The sequence below is a fragment of the Podarcis erhardii genome, assembly GCF_964252035.2.
Source record: "Podarcis erhardii genome assembly, chromosome: 5".
Classification (NCBI taxonomy): domain Eukaryota; kingdom Metazoa; phylum Chordata; class Lepidosauria; order Squamata; family Lacertidae; genus Podarcis; species Podarcis erhardii.
In genome coordinates, this window is record NC_138509.1 from 72,261,910 (window position 1) to 72,278,246 (window position 16,337).

The 16,337-nt window shown below is 44.5% G+C and overlaps 1 protein-coding gene and 1 pseudogene across 4 annotated transcripts in view; both read left to right on the plus strand.

The window, feature by feature from the left end:
- The first annotated feature begins 2,756 nt into the window (after window positions 1-2,756).
- LOC309341794 (WD repeat-containing protein 5 pseudogene) lies at window positions 2,757-4,140 on the plus strand (annotated as a pseudogene). Its single transcript has one exon. The product of its transcript is annotated as a WD repeat-containing protein 5 pseudogene (transcript).
- Window positions 4,141-14,798: 10,658 nt separating this feature from the next.
- RHBDD1 (rhomboid domain containing 1) overlaps window positions 14,799-16,337 on the plus strand; it is a 34,135-nt gene continuing 32,596 nt past the window's right edge. For 2 of the 3 annotated variants that reach the window (XM_081861646.1, XM_081861647.1), the window contains exon 1: window positions 14,803-14,906. The gene's annotated coding sequence lies outside the window, so the exon portion shown is untranslated. Of the gene's footprint in view, window positions 14,907-16,337 lie in introns of all 3 variants that reach the window. The other variant, XM_081861648.1, reaches the window with a different exon arrangement.

Genomic DNA, 16,337 nt, shown 5'->3' on the forward strand with positions numbered 1-16,337 from the left:
TTAAGTACAGACCTCCAGAACGAATTAAGTACTTAACCCGAGGTACCACTGTACTCATTTTTACATCCTTAAGATATCAATGACTTCCGTTCTTCTCCTTCCATAGTTCATTTTACATATCATAAATCCCTGCATATTTTGCAGAAACTATACCATTCCATTATTACATCCATCATAACTTATTTACACTGCTGAATTTATCTTAATGCTGCCAGCATTTTCAGCTGAACACAGTTATTTGCCATATATTCAATAAACGTTTTCCAATATTCTCTAAATGTATGTTTTTCTTGTTCTCTTATTCTATATGTTAAGTCTGCAAGCTGCGCATATTCTGTCAACTTAAGTTGCCACTCTTCTTTGGTTGGGACCTTGCTCGTTTTCAATTCTTGGGCTAACAAAACACAGGCCACAGTAGTGACATACGTAAATAACCTCTTTTGACACCTGGGAATTTCAGTCTAAATTATCCCCAATAGAAAGGACTGGGGTTTTTTTTTGGGGGGGGGAAGTACTTTTAAACATTTTTTTCAGTTCATTCTGGATCATTTCCCAATAGTCTTTTACCCTTTTAGAAGTCCACCAGCAAATCCTCTTTTAAAGGCGTCCAAGTTGATGGCCAGCACTCCCTCTTATGGGAGTGTATTCCGCAATTTATCGGTAACTACAGTCGGGTGGCGCTGTGGGTAAAACCTCAGTGCCTAGGACTTGCCGATCGTATGGTCGGCGGTTCGAATCCTCGCGGCGGGGTGAGCTCCCAGCTCTTTCGGTCCCAGCTCCTGCCCACCTAGCAGTTCGAAAGCACTCTTAAGTGCAAGTAGATAAATAGGGACCGCTTTATAGCGGGAAGGTAAACGGCGTTTCCGTGTGCTACGCTGGTGCTGGCTCGCCAGCTGCAGCTTCGTCACGCTGGCCACGTGACCCGGAAGTGTCTTCGGACGGTGCCAGCTCACGGCCTCTAGAGCGAGATGAGCACGCAACCCTAGAGTCAGACACGACTGGCCCGTACGGGCAGGGGTACCTTTACCTTTACAGTGGGGGAAAGCGCTGCCTTTTGTCTGTCCTGAATCTTCAAACATTCAGCTTCATTGCGTGCCCACAAATTCTGGAGTTTGGACTATTTGCTTTATGCATAATTGCCATCCATAATTGTATGCACCTCTCTTATGTCTCCTCTTACTCACATTTTCTCTAAACTAAAAACAACAACAACCCCAATACTGTAACCTTTCCTCACAGGAGAGTTCTTGACTGGGTGTGACATTCTCTGAGGGTAATGGGCTCTTCTCTTTTTTTGCCACACACCTGGTGGTTGATTTATATGTAACCTACACTAAACCCTCGGGTTAAGGCAGGGGTCAGCAAACTTTTTCAGCAGGGGGCCAGTCCACTGTTCCTCAGACCTTGTGGGGGGCCAGACTATATTTTTTTTGGGGGGGGGGATGAACGAATTCCAATGCCCCACAAATAACCCAGAGATGCATTTTAAATAAAAGCACACATTCTACTCATGTAAAAACACCAGGCAAGCCCCACATTTAGAAGGTGATTGGGCCGGATGCAGCCCCTGGGACTTAGTTTGCCAACCCATGGGTTAAGGCTATGCAAACAATCAAACTAGTTAATTATGTTTTTATGGATTGTGAAATGCTGGCCATCTATGTTTTATGGATTGTGAAATGCTGGCCACCTAAAGGCAGTGGCATAGTGTGGGGGGTGCAGGAGGGGGGGCGGCTGCACCGGGCGCAACATCTGGGGGTTAGGGTTAGGGGTAGGGTTAGGGGGCGCAAATCCATGGGTTAGGGGGCGCAAATTACTTGCCTTGCCCCGGGTGCTGACAACCCACGCTACGCCACTGCCTAAAGGCCATCTAATCCAACCACCTTCATAGAAAAGGGGCCAATAACGCTGGCAGAACAAACAGTACAGAAAAATAAGGCACTGATTTTGAATGAACTTGCTCAAAAATAGCCCCACTGACTACTCGAAAGAGTCGTCTACTTTGAAGAGAAGCGACTTTGAAGCCAGCAACTCAATGGCTGAGTCCCAAGTGCTCCTAAACAGCACACGACTGGTTCAAAACACTGCAATTGTTCACTTAAAATATAAAGGCCTTACAATGTTTCTGAAAGATGCTTGGGCTGGAACTATAGCGTGCCTGGAGGAGATGAGGTGGGGCACTAATTGAGAAGGAGTGAGATGCGTTAGCTCTTTGCCTCCTGGTGCATTGAAAAATACACACTGAGAAGGGATAGGAAGGAATGTATGTCTCTCCCTGGCAACGTGTTATGTTTCCCTTAGGGGACCTCACAGTTTGAAAAGCACTGAAACAGCAAGGGGGAGTTGCTTGTGTTCAGTTAAGAGAGAGAGAAATGGAGAGTTCTCTGCAATTCTGCACTCCACTGTCATAGTCAACTGAACAGAGTATTAACTGATTGTCCTCCCAACACCTAATGCTTCGGAAGTATTATTCACATCTCAAACAAAAGCAAATTGAGACACAGAGATTAAATCATTTGGCGGGCAGCCCGTGGTAGGTGCGCACAGCGCATGCGCATGGGCCGCCGCCGCCACCACCACCGTCGCTTTTCCTCAAGCTGCAAGCGAGCGCGGGTGCCGTGAGTGGCGCGTCGCTTTTTCCCAGCCGGGTTTGTTCAGTGCGCTTGCGCGAGGCCCTGGGTATCCCCTCCTCCTCAAGCGAGAGCTGCAGCCGCTGCTGCTTCTCCCGCGGAGCGCTGCGGTGGATGCAACGGCGGAGAAAGCGGAGCCTCTAGCCGCGCCTTAAGGAAGCACAAAGTGGAGTGGGTGGTTCTTTCCGCCCACCACCCTATTCTGTCTGCAGTGACTGGTCCCCAAGGTGGCAGCTGAGTGGAGAATTTGAAGCTCCGAAGTTGCCCCAGCCCTCTTGTAGGAGACACCCACCTTTGAATTGGCTTGCACTTCCATCCCGTGAAGTGGCCAGATCCTGGCGTGCTAGTTTCCACAGCCATGGCAACGCAAGAGAAGAAGCCAGATTCAGAATCAACCAAAACACAATCGACACCCTCCTCTTCAACCAATCAGAGCAAGCCTGCCCCTGTAAAACCAAACTATGCCCTGAAGTTCACGCTGGCAGGACACACCAAAGCTGTCTCATCAGTGAAATTCAGTCCCCATGGGGAGTGGCTGGCCAGTTCTTCGGCCGATAAGCTTATAAAAATCTGGGGCGCCTATGACGGCAAATTTGAGAGAACCCTATCTGGCCACAAGCTGGGAATCTCTGATGTCGCTTGGTCATCTGATTCAAACCTCCTTGTATCTGCCTCAGATGACAAAACACTCAAAATTTGGGATGTGAGCTCGGGGAAATGCTTGAAAACCCTGAAGGGGCACAGCAACTACGTCTTCTGCTGCAATTTCAACCCGCAGTCCAACCTCGTCGTCTCAGGATCGTTTGATGAGAGTGTGAGGATATGGGATGTCAAAACCGGGAAGTGCCTAAAAACCCTGCCAGCCCATTCTGACCCAGTTTCGGCGGTGCATTTTAACCGTGATGGCTCCCTGATAGTGTCCAGCAGCTATGATGGCCTCTGCCGAATCTGGGATACAGCATCAGGACAGTGTTTGAAAACACTGATTGATGATGACAATCCCCCTGTGTCTTTTGTGAAGTTCTCTCCCAATGGCAAATATATTCTAGCGGCAACGCTGGACAACACTCTTAAGCTTTGGGACTACAGCAAAGGAAAGTGCCTAAAGACCTACGCAGGCCACAAGAACGAGAAGTACTGCATCTTTGCCAACTTCTCGGTTACTGGTGGGAAGTGGATCGTGTCTGGTTCAGAGGACAACCTGGTTTACATTTGGAACCTCCAAACGAAAGAGATTGTACAGAAGCTGCAAGGGCATACCGATGTTGTGATCTCTACAGCCTGCCATCCAACAGAGAACATCATTGCCTCAGCAGCTCTAGAAAACGACAAAACAATTAAACTTTGGAAGAGTGACTGTTAAAATGCTTTCAGCATCACTTCAGAGACTGCTGGGGTGGGTCTGGAAAACATAGGGGTATTTTGTGTTTGTGTTTGTTGAAGATCCATTTGCCAGGAAACAAAGCAGCCTTTGAGAAGATGATGTCTCCTGGTCTTGGCCCAAAGAACTTGTCTCCAAACTGGGCAAATATAGTTGTTGGTTTTTTTTCGGGGGGGGGGGTTATAATAAAAAGGTTCTGTTTTCTTTGATGAATTGGCAGCTTTTCCTAATGGGAAGCCATTAACTATTCTCTCCTTGGAGAGTAAGATGGCAACTCTGTCTCCTAACAGCAACCACCGCCAAGTCATAAACTTAGAAAGAATCTGGATATGTTAACATTTTTGAAGAAAAAGAAAAAAAAGATCCAGGCAGGTAGGCCCTAGTACATAAAACTTTAAATAAAAGAGCCATGGTGGCACATTACTAAAGGCAATTTTTAAAAACATGACCAAACAAGTGTTCTTTTGCCTTGTGCCTCTTCTCATTTCCCACCCATCCAAGTTTCCAAAACCTGTGATTAAATCACCCTTTCTTTGTCCTTTTGTGTAATGCACCCTGTTCATCAAGCTCCTTGACAGTAAAAGTTATTCACGCTTTTCACCCCACCCCCGCCCCAAATTATCTGCTCAACCTCTGTCCTAGGTCCTTGCTTGTGGCTTTTTGTTTTTACTTTAAAAAAAAAATATTTTGGCAAATTTCACAAACTCTGTACAGTTATTTCAGTGTAACAAACAAAAAAACACACACTTTTTATCTTGGAAACCTCATGGTATGAGCTTGTATTTGCTAATGGTATGGCTTTATTCTACCCCCCCCCCCACACACATTGGTATATTCCTTTCCTTTTCTATCCTTTCTTACCTCTCCTCTGCACTTATCAATATTTTACACATCAAACCTGGTTACCATATGCACAATAAAAAGGTGGGATTTGGGGTGGGTGGGAATCATTTGGCCAAAAATATGCTGAAACTTTTTGATGGATCCAAAGCAAGAACCCGGATTTCTGAGTCAGTGCCATAACCACAAGTTTTCATTTTCCTTTGAGTGCAACATGAACATCAAAGAGGAAGGTTATGATTTGGGCATGTCGGACCTCAGTTAGAAATGTATAGTCAGGGGTAATTGGATTGTGGTGGAGAAAACTTCCTGTTTGCTGTTGAATGGCAAGAAGACAAATGATGTAATTACATGAAAGAGTTGCAAAAGTTATAATCATAAAGGGAAATGTCTGGCCATGTGCACTTTCCTCATAGGTTTATTTCTGGAATGGTTTTGATTTCAGTTAATTGAATAAATGGCTAGGAAAAGTAGAATGAATTAAACATTAGCAGAATGAAAGATTTAAAATATAATAAGCCTACCTTAAAGGATATATATCGAAGCTTTTCTGCTATTCCGGCAAGTACTCTTTTTTTTCTTCCTTTCAAAAAAGAAGAATATGCCAGTTGCTTGCTTTGGCAAATTCTTGTCTTTTCATTCTATCTCCACCCCATTTCTAGGAATGGTGTCTCTTGTATCCCAAGCTGCATGATGTTTTTGGAAAGGTAAAATACATTTTTCATACAAATTCCATTACATACTTTGGTCAAGGGCTAACTTTTTCTACAAACAGCCAAATTGTGTGCCACACAAAATAGACTTCTTTACATCCAATTCTGGCTGTGTGCTGTATGATTCACATTGTACCATGATTCTTAAGGACGTGCCATCATTCCTTTCAACTAAAATTTAGCAGACAGTACTGCTATTCATATATTTATTTCTCAAAATGGTCTGTTACGCTTATTATCATTATTTATCATAGATATAAAGCAACAACTGTGCAAAACCTCAGTTATTACCATGCCATGGTTTTAGACCAGACAGTGACTAGTGTGTTTTGCAATAAAATGTTACAGCGTAGACTGCTCCTGTTCCGGGCTTCACCCAGTCAGCTTCCTTCAAGGTAGTCTCCTGTGATTTTCCATCTTTCCTCCCAGCATTCTGTGGTCATTGTACATACTCAGTCACACTAGGCTGTTTTTTTGGGAGGTGAGGAGGAATTTTTGCCCTGTTGTTTTTTCCTGTTTGTTGGAGGGGAGGGCTTTTTACAAAACTTGGGTTTCCTCCAAGCATGCTGGTTTCTTCTTGCTTCTCGGTGACCCCACTTTGACTATAGTCCTATTGATACTCACCAGCTGTGTTCACTATTAGAGGAAGCAATCTACCCCACCCCAGTTCTTAAAAAGGTAAAGGTAAAGGGACCCCTGACCATTAGGTCCAGTCATGACCGACTCTGGGGTTGCGGCGCTCATCTCACTTTATTGGCCGAGGGAGCCGGCGTTTGTCCGCAGACAGCTTCCGGGTCATGTGGCCAGCATGACTAAGCCGCTTCTGGCGAACCAGAGCAGCACACAGAAACGGCGTTTACCTTCCCGCCGGAGCAGTACCTATTTATCTACTTGCACTTTGTGCTTTTGAACTGCTAGGTTGGCAGGAGCCGGGACCGAGCAACGGGAGCTCACCCCATCGCAGGAATTCGAACCGCCGACCTTCTGATCGGCAAGTCCTAGGCTCTGTGGTTTAACCCACAGCGCCACCTGCGTCCCACCCCAGTTCTTACTTGATACCTATTTTGAACTTTTTGTTACAAGAAACTATGATAACCATCATTAAAATAGAATTTTGCAGTTCACAGTGTTCCTTCAGCAGAGATCTATGGAGCTGCACCATAGATTTTTTATAATTTTTATAATGGCAAGAAGCCCTCTGAGCTACTTGCTACCACATCCACATAGAGGAGTTATCCTGGAACATACAAGAAATACATTTTACAAGCTATTACCTTTTCTACAGAAGAGCATCCTGGCATTAATACTATGGCACACCACCCAAATCTCTGAGCAGTGCAAGATTCCAGGCGCTTACCCAGAATTCAGCTTCCTTGGAATGAGGGACAGCAGAGACAGTGGCGTCTTTATGATATATGGTTTATTTATACAACATGAGCTTAGGATGAAGGGGCCCACAGCATTAACACCCCTAGAAGGTCTGGCTTCTCCCATAGCCACAAGCCTTGGACTGAAGGAGAAATCAAACATGTCTCTCCCTCACATGTGCCTGCCTGCCATCTATTTCTAGCTTCCAGCTCTCACACACTTCCATTCTGACTTTTGTCCTTCTAACCACTAGTGAGTTGAGGGGGAGGGGCATCCATTTGTTTTCTGGCACAGAGCCACTTCCTCTGTTACCCTTATGACCCATACTTAGGGGTCATTACCAATAGTCTTGTTATTCCAACAATACAGCCTACCCCACCTCCTAACTCATAACAATACAACAGAACTATATTGTATACAGTACTAAAAAGCTTTTTGAAATAGGATATTTCTATACCAGCCAATATATCTATGTAAGTAGCATGTGAGATATGCACAGATCTCTGCTTTCTTTAGATAGTGCAGAAAGCGGTTGCTAACAGAATTGGTACTAATTTTATGATAATGATCTTCTAGTACTAATTGTCTGGACAAACATTTCATCCTATTAATTTTCATGTCTCTCCTTCTTACAGTTTTTTTTTTTTTTTAATAAAAAAAATGTGTCTCTTGTATGAAATCTAATTATGTGCACATCCACCAATTTATCCCTATTCACAAAAAGAGACCCATTTCACCATTAGCTGACTTGGTCACACTCCTACCTGTTTTGCAATTCTGTGCAGCTGTATTGTTTCCCAAGCTTTCCCAATTAATCTCGCTTAAAGGTGTTACAAACCCAGCAAACATAACACTGTCTAAGACACAGCTGTGCAAAAATAAAATCCTAAGCCTATTCCAAAGTGCAATAAACAGTCCAATAATCAAGAGATGGGAGCATGAATGTACTGTTTGAGCAGCATGCGGGGCAAAGCACACTGAACAGAGACTGCTAGGAACAATGTGGTAGGAAACAAAACATTAAAAACTCAAATTGAAGCCCAACAACAGGCATACAGTCTTAGGAGGAGGTTTATTGCATAGATGACCAGAGGTGCTCAGATATCCCGTGGCTTCTTTGTAAAAGAGGCAAGAAAACATTGCAAAACTACCAGCCTGAATTTAGCTACATTTCCTATAAGCTACCATAGCCAAGATTTTAATTAAAAGCAGGAAAGCAAGAACAATCTCATGCCAGGTGGTCTGGCAGTAGCCCACTGGCTCTATTTCAATGGAGAAAAATGTAAAACACAATTGTTAGGTAAACTGTATATCATACTTTCATAATAACAGAAGGGAGAAATTCAGAGAGGAGGGAGAAATACCCAACATAGAATAATATATTATAACATACGGAAAGGCAATTTACCATAGAAATGTAAGACACTTTTAAAAAAACCAAATACAATAAACTAGTAGAATTTGCAGTATCCAATCACGTCTTGTACAGTTGCCGATGAAAAGATTTTTGCAAATAGCAATTACAGTGCCTGGCATGAGGTCTATCACTTATATGAATGTGCTATTGCTGTCTGCAATGGTTTTTTTATTATATGTAGGTAGGAAGTCACAAACACAGCTGCACATGTTCAAAATTAGTAAATTTCCCTTTCCTCTGAAGACATCATTTTTCTATTTTTGCTTTTCTTGTGCTCCTGTGCCTTTTGGTACAATGACATACTGTCATGCTTCTTGTTATAATTGCAAGTATTAAGAATCCCTATTTAGATTCTAAGCACCAAAGTTGGTAGGGATCTCGTAGGTCACCTAGCAGCACAATCACATTTCCTAAATCATGGAAACCAATAGTTTAGGCTTCCTTTTAAATACATTTTAACAAAGGTGATGCTAGGTTTTTAAACCAAACTAAGGCAGAGCAGGTAAAAACTGAAGGTGATTCAACGGCCTTATCTAAAGCCCTGGCATCCTCTCCTCTCCCAGGCAAGGCAGACATTAAACTGGAGAAACATTCTTCTGGGGCAAATGGGGTGGAAATGCCTGGATGAGATTAAAACCAGCTACAGAGCTGGTCTAAATCACCCATTGATTTGAGGGTGTATGTTCTTGGTCTTCCCTTGATACACCCTCTTTTGGTCCTACTGAAGTCCCCAGCCCTGCAAAAGCAGGGACCCAGCAATTGTTGGCTTGGGCACTGGAGGTTTCCACAGCATTGAGGAGGGGGAATCTGATACCGGATTTCCCTTTCCAGTTTTGTGGCTCTTCAGTGTCATAGGTAAAGGTAAAGGGACTCCTGACCATTAGGTCCAGCTGTAACCAACTCTGGGGTTGCAGTGCTCATCTCGCTTTATTGGCCGAGGAAGCCGGCGTACAGCTTCCAGGTCATGTGGCCAGCATGACTAAGCCGCTTCTGGAGAACCAGAGCAGTGCACAGAAACACTGCTTACCTTCCCGCCGGAGCGGTACCTATTTATCTCCTGCACTTTAACGTGCTTTCGAACTGCTAGGTTGGCAGGAGCAGGGACCGAGCAACGGGAGCTCACCCCGTCGTGGGGATTCGAACCGCCGACCTTCTGATCGGCAAGTCCTAGGCTCTGTGGTTTAACCCACAGCGCCACCCGCGTCCCCTTCAGTGTCATTGATCTGATGTATTCTGTGTCCCCTGGAATGCCCTCCCAGGGGCCATAGGAGTGCACACTAAAAGACTCAAATTCTCATAAGCTTTGCATATGCTAATTTATATGTGTAGGTACCAGTGCTTTTTTTCTAGAAAAATAGATGCTGGTACTCATCGTGAAGTTCTTACAGTAAGTGTCACACTTTTTAACAACAACAACAAAAGAGATGCTGGTACTGCGTACCCCTGATTCTCTTGGGGAGCACTTGTAGGTATGAATTTAGTGATTTGAGCAAATTAAGGCAGTGGGTAGCTGAGGTCTCACCAGTTTGCAGCATGCCCAGCCACTCTGTAAACTAGGGATGGAGAACCTCCACCCCGTGGGCCAAATGTGGCCTCTCAGATTTCCCCATTTGGCCCATGAGGCCATCTCGCCCAAAACACATCCACGTGCCCCATATCTGATGTCATACATGTTGCCAAGTTTCAGGAAGACAGATGCATACCTGGCTTGGCTGTGTGAATTCCCCCTGGGGAATTCAAGCATGAAGTCAAACCCTGCAAAAAGGTAATGATTGACAGGTAAGTGGTCTCACCCACCTGTCAAAGTTGACCTGCCTTTTAAAAAAAAAAAAAAAAAAAAAGGGTAAGGAAATCTGAGGTCTAGCACAAAATACCCACCCTCTAACAATACCCTTAGTTTTTAGGAAGGAATTTTCAAAGCCTTAGACCAGTCTCTCCACTGCTAAATGCCTATTGTGGTAGGAAAGTGTTGCCAGCTGGGTGGCCACTCCCAGTGCCTGGCCCTTTAACAGCAATCTGAAGCTTTTCCTGGAATGGAAATGGGCGCTTTTGCTCTTCACAGAGGTATCTGGTTAGCTACTGTTGTGAACAAGCTACATGGGCACCAAGGGCCTGATCCAGAAGGGTTCCTGTTTTTTATGTTCAGAAAAGCTTCATATGTTAAACTTCTTATCTAGCAGGCTGCTGTTAAAGACCCAGGAGCAGAGCCAGTCTTAAAAACATCAGTCTTCTGGGCAATTCTAGGCATAGGGGGCAACAGAGGGCAGGGAGAAGAGACTATCAACTCCTGCCTGACAACTAGGAGGACTGTATCTTCTTTTCCACCCAGAAATCTTAACACGTGGGATAAATCTCACCCTTTCAGAAATGCACAGTAGTCTTTTCCTGCACCGTCCCTGATATTTTTTGTACCACTGCTAGTCTTAGGGTTTGGTTTTTTACCCCCTGGCTCGAGGTAACTGAAGCACAAAAACAATCCTCTTATGTTCCTGACGCAGATTGGTCATCAGGCACCTGCCCTGACTGCTGCTCTCAAATTACACTCTATGTTTTTCCAGGGCGTGCTGCATCTTCTACAGACTATAATCATATTTGCATTAACTTGAGGTGAAACTACACGGTACATTAAGCATACTTTTGTTTTTTTTAAAGTCCTCTGGAACGCACGCCCCTCTGAAGTCTGGTGAGTGTGAGGAGGAGTATGAGCGAGGGTACTTCTGGATAGACCTTTATTCTGGGGTGAGTGCTCCTCACGTGTGCAGGTGTTTTGCTTGTTTGTTTTGCAGCACCCATAGAACATTGTTGGCATCAAGATGCCACCTTGGATCCCTCCTGGTCATTTAATCTGGCTTTACCCTTTTCAGGAAAAAAAAAATCTGCTGAATTGAAAACAAAAACTCTGTAGCCAGTTACCCCTTGTGACGTCTGAATAACCTGTTTACAGTATTAAGCCACTGTCCAGAAGCACTTCAAAAGAAGGTGGTGGCTGTTCCTTTTTTTTTTTTTTAAAATAAATATTTATTAAGGTTTTTAAATATAAATGCACACATAATAAACAATCTTACTTCTATCACAACAATTTCATCACTTCTTTGGGCTCCCTCACGTCTCCCGCTCCCATTTACATCGTTAAAAAATTTTTTCCAAACAAATTATCAACTTGTTTACAATCTCATGTCCACTCATTCAAATATAATCTAGCACTTCTTCCAAAAAAATTTATATTTTCTTTAGTCTCACTTATCATCAAATTTAAATCTAGTTTAGTGGTGACCAGTTTTTTATAATCTAGCATCCTTCTTAACATTCAACCAAATTACAATGTTTTTGTAGATACATCTTGAATTTCTCCCAGTCTTCCTCCAACTTCTCTTCTCCCAGATCACGGATTCTGCCGGTCATCTCGGCCAGTTGCATATAGTCCATCAGCTGCATCTGCCACTCTTCCAGTGTGGGTAGATCTTGAGTTTTCCAGTTTTTTGCGATGAGAATCCTTGCTGCCGTTGTTGCATACATGAAAAATGTTCGATCCTTCTTTAACACCTTCTGGCCGACAATACCCAGAAGGAAGGCCTCTGGTTTCTTTGTGAAGGTATACTTAAATACCTTTTTCAGCTCATTATATATCATTTCCCAGAAGGCCTTCACCTTAGGGCATGTCCACCAGAGGTGAAAGAATGTTCCTTCATTTTCTTTACATTTCCAACATTTATTATCAGACGAATGGTATATTTTGGCAAGTTTAACTGGGGTCATGTAGCATCTATATATCATTTTCATAACATTTTCCTTCAGAGCATTACATGCGGTGAAGTTCAGCCCAGTGGTCCACAACCTTTCCCAGTCCTCAAACATAATGTTATGCCCAATGTCCTGTGCCCATTTTATCATAGCCGATTTAACCATTTCGTCTTGTGTATTCCACTTTAGCAGCAAGTTATACATTCTAGATAATACCTTGGTCTTTGGTTCTAACAATTCTGTTTCTAACTTCGATTTCTCCACCTGGAACCCTAACTTTTTGTCATTTTTAAAAACTTCTTTAATCTGAGCATAATGTAACCAGTCTCGCACCTTATCCTTCATTTTCTCCAAACTCTGCAATTTCCAATTGTCTGGTGGTGGCTGTTCCTACCTGCTCTCTCACTTCTCTCTGCTTGCTTGTCCTTCCTCTCCCTGGGAAATGCAAGAAAGGGATGGTCATAGAATATGCAACACCTCAGTCTCTCACTCCTCTGTCACTTAAACCTACTATGCTTGCTGCTTCCTTTGTTCTTCTGATGTTGTGATTTTGTATTTTTTTAAAAATATTTTGTGCTTTAATGGTTGCTTGCTTATAATAAATACTTGGCTGACTGATCTGTTGCTCACCAGAGTTCTTCTGTGCTGTGCAGTGGTGGGAATTCAACTCTGCCAGCACCATACTACCCAAAGAGATGGCAATGAGCCTGCAGAGATGGTGCCCCTATTTTTGCTTCCTCCCTCTGGATGGCTGTTACTGGGCTTAGCTTTTCCTGCCCTACTACCCAAAGGGCATCTAACTAGGGGAAGTTAGCACAGGGAAGTTAGCACTTTTGTTCTGACAGGCTTTCCCAGCTGGATAAATGGGTCTTTCACTACAAGTTTTAGTCTTTGTTTGAAATGTATTTGTTTTTGTGTTCTTAATTATCCCTAACCCTAATAATAATAATAATAATAATAATAATAATAATAATAATAATAGCAGCAGCAGCAGCAGATGTCTTGCCTAGTCCTTGCTGCCGCCACTTCTCCCTCATCTCTTTCTGAGTGGCGTGGCAGGATTTGGTTTGCTGGGCTGAATGCCCACTGTTGTGCTGTCCAGACAGGGCTTAGATAAGCAACTCTGATTGAATGAGGTGTTTGCTCCCTCGGTCCACAATCCTCTGTCCACAGAAAGAGGATGGAGGTGGCTGCCAGCATTTTCTATCAAGTCAGCACCATGGGCCAAAACCTTCCTTCTTGAAGTGACTAGAGAGGGCAAGCAAGAGAGAGGCCAGCAACACTGCTCCCTTCTCTGGCTTGTATATTCTGTCCCTCCCCTACAAGGCACCACAAGGTGTGCTTCAGCAAGTTTCTTCTTCATCTGATATTAAAGGTGGGCTGTGTCATGCTCTCAGCTCCTGCTTTCAAACGTCCTATATTATTTTAAAACTAATTGGGTCATGAAGAGTCAGACACGACCAAACGACTAAAGAACAACAACAATTTTATATACTGCATTTCTCCCAGTGCAGGACTCGAGGCAGCTTACAACATAAAATGAAACAGATGCAGCTAAAAACATACAATCAATATAATTAAAACAACAAGAAGTAACCCAATTTAAAAACACAGCACCAAAACATTGAAAGTAACGCACATGCACGTACAACACTTGCCCTCATAAGACCCTGCTACAACCACCAGTTAGTGGCCAAAGGCTTGCTGGAACAAAAAAGTCCTTGCCTGCTTGGCAAAGAAAAGCAAAGAAGAGGCCAGCCTAGGGATTTCCGCTATCTGGGAGCAGCCATCAAGAAGGTCCTCTCTCCTGTCCTCACCTGGGAAGGTGAGGGCAGGATAGGGAGAAAAGACATCCCTAAAAGGACTTAAAATTCTACAAGGCTCATACATTCCAGAGAGGCACCTAGGTGGCCCCTGTGAGAACAGGATGGTGGACCAGGTAGGGCAGCAACTCCTACAGGGCAAAGAAGGGGTGATGAGGCGAATACTCCCTGGGTTGTGAATCCTAGACCTGCTCCTACCAGTGTGGAGCTCTAACTCCAGCTACAAAAGCTGAAGCTGCTGAACAGCTGTTGTTTTTCCTATGATAACAAAATTTTCTGTATCTCTTTTTTTTTTTTTTTTTTAGATCTTACCACAATTTACGTGGAGAATTGTTAAATTTGCTGGAGTACTTTTTGATTTGTTTATTGTTCATGACTTATGCTTGAAAGATGCAAACCTTTCCTCGTTGCAAGCCGCCTTGGGAAGGCATGGCCAAACTTGCCCCTCCAGCTGTTTTGGGACTACAACTCCCATGATCCCTAGCTAACAGGACTAGTGGTCAGGGATGATGGGAATTGTAGTCCCAAAAAAAACATCTGGAGAGCCAAGTTTAGCCATGCCTGAACTAAGGAAAGGCGGCAGGGCAAATAAAACGGTGGTGATCCACACCAGCTGATCAGAAACACTTCTAAAAAAAAGTTTTTGTCCCTCAAAGCGCGCGTCTGACGTCCGCTTCCGAGTTAAGGCGCGTTTCAGACGGCACTGAGGCAGCCGCCCCTCCCTTTCCGGCGTTTCCAGTTATTCTAGCCAACTGAGGGAGACGGGACGGGGGGAGGCGCTATGCGGCAAGTCCCGCGTGACGCTGATGGGCGCATGCTCGTTTGCGACGCGGAAGCGCTCCGGGGGCGCCGCAGAGGCGGCGGGGCAAAGTGATGAATCATCACAGTGCTCCCTCTGCTTTGCCTGGGCTCTGATTGGGCCTCGGGCGAGTCACGTGGTGCGGCGGCGCGGCTGTTCTTTCCCGCCTGCAGCCGCGCGCTCGCTCACAGAACGTAAGTTTTTTTTGGGAGGAGGGGGAGCGCCTGTTTCGTGCGACGGTCCCGCTCAGGAGCCTAACCTGAGCGTGTGAAGTGGTGGGGAGCCGCTTCCCTCCCTGTCCCTCCCTCTCATGAAGGGAAAGTGGAGCCGTCGGACTGAGGAGTCGGGAGACGTGCCCCCCCTCCCTCAGCCTTGGGTCCACCTGCCTTGCTTACCTCGCCCTGCTCCTTAAGGCAGGCATGGCCAAACTTGGTCCTCCAGCTGTTTTGGGACTACAGCTCCCACCATCCCTAGCTAACAGGACCAGTGGTCAGGGATGGTGGGAATTTTAGTCCCAAAACAGCTGGAGGGCCAAGTTTGGCCATGCCTGGAAGGCGTCTGAAACCGAAAACACTTCACCAGCCCCTCGCCTCAAACGCCTTTCGTCCACAAGTTTGCCCAAATAGAAAGGCCCTTCTGAAACAGGCTCAGTTATTCATGAGCGGTAGTAGCTGTCTTCGTTGGCTATATTTATTTGCTGCTTTGGGTGCCAAATGCCTCAAAGCAACTTAAAAAGAAGAGCGAAGGCAACCCCCCCCCCATGAAGACCAGAGGTAGAAACAGCAACAAACAACCAAAAATTCTTATCCATATATCTGGAAATGATAAATCCTGCCTAACCCACTAAAGGGTGAGCACAAACAAGGCTACCAAATTAAGAATCAAAGGCCTGGGTAAATAAAAATGATTTTTGTCTCCGATGTAAAGGCAGAGAATGATAGTGCTGGGCTACTCTCACAGTGGAAAACACTCCACAAGTAATAAATTATAATAAATAAAGGTATGTGGTGGGGGCTAAGCAAACAATACTTAAGATTTAAAACAACCTGCCAGAAACACTGTTGTGCTATAAAAACCTGACAGCTTTCAACAAAGAGCCTAATATTTGGCATTAGTTTCTTACAATGGGGTGTTAAATTAGTAGCACAAACTACCTTCCTGGCTCTTCACTCTTCCTCTACTTGCCACTACAGTATTTAAATTTGATTTCCATTACTATTGTAGCACAAGTGCCTGGATTTGCTCTGTGTTGATGCTGTTTTGGTTATCATTGTTGCACTCAATAGCATACTGCTCTTATCACATGGACATTTGTACATTCTGTACATTCTGTACAATTTGTACATTGTACATTTACCATGTTGGATGGTGCTTCCCATTGAGAAAATTGTGTGGGAAAAATGAGTTAGCCAGTCTTCCAGTATCATAGCTTATCATAGGGTTTATCCATACTTAGCATTCCAGGCATAAAGGTAAAGGGACCCCTGACCATTAGGTCCAATCGTGGCCGACTCTGAAGTTGCGGCGCTCATCTCGCTTTATTGGCCGAGGGAGCCGGCGTACAGCTTCCGGGTCATGTGGCCAGCATGACTAAACCGCTTCTGGTGAACCAGAGCAGCACACGG